Consider the following 424-nt stretch of genomic DNA (forward strand, 5'->3'; position numbering starts at 1 on the left):
GTTTCGTTTGTCGGGAAAATTAACCGGCGCGACTACGAGAGACCACGACGAGTACGAGGAGCGGAGAACGAAAATTGGAAGGAAAGAACAAGATCGGGTGGGGAGAAGGATTGGCGACGAGCACGGTGGTCGCCGGCCAACTATTCTGTCGTCGCGTTTTAAGACACACACGGCCCTCGTTTCGTGTGCCCACAAATCGTGTGCTTGCTTAGGACGACCCGGCTAATCCTAGCCACGCATGCACGGACACATTGGCCGACGATTCCCTGGACGGAACGTTGTTCAATGGGAAACGAAACATCTTTCTTGTTTCGTGGCCGTGGACCACGCTCGTTCCCCGTTAAAATTCGCCTCGACTTTCTTGCCGACTGACAGGCGGGTGGGTAATTATCGACCGTTCGTTCGAATATGGGTCGGCCAAGAG

The sequence above is a fragment of the Apis dorsata genome, unplaced genomic scaffold (genome assembly GCF_000469605.1).
Source record: "Apis dorsata unplaced genomic scaffold, Apis dorsata 1.3 scaffold_61, whole genome shotgun sequence".
NCBI classification, from domain to species: domain Eukaryota; kingdom Metazoa; phylum Arthropoda; class Insecta; order Hymenoptera; family Apidae; genus Apis; species Apis dorsata.